This window comes from Buceros rhinoceros, unplaced genomic scaffold (assembly GCF_000710305.1).
Source record: "Buceros rhinoceros silvestris isolate BGI_N320 unplaced genomic scaffold, ASM71030v1 scaffold14383, whole genome shotgun sequence".
NCBI classification, from domain to species: Eukaryota; Metazoa; Chordata; class Aves; order Bucerotiformes; family Bucerotidae; genus Buceros; species Buceros rhinoceros.
The window spans coordinates 39,741-40,052 of NW_010401909.1; positions in this window are offsets into that span (position 1 = coordinate 39,741).

Below are 312 nucleotides of genomic sequence, written 5' to 3' on the forward strand. Positions count from 1 at the left end.
GCAAGATGCTCACGCAGAAGGCGGTGGGCAGCAGCTTTGTTTCACCCTCTCCCCACACCACGGCCAAGGTCACGTCCTGGCTCTGCCATCAGTGAAGAAATGCACATCCCCACTTCAGTGCACTGACCCACTTACAGGCAGCGCTCCAGGCAGTTACGGCCAGATCAGCGGAAAACAAACTACACACCAACAGAAAGGCACCGACAGGAAAACAAAACCTCCGGAACCCCGAGCGCCTCAGAGTTCCCTCCACCAGCCCACCACTGCACGTGGCAGGGCTCCCTGCCCCGTGGAATCGCTGCCGGGGTTTAC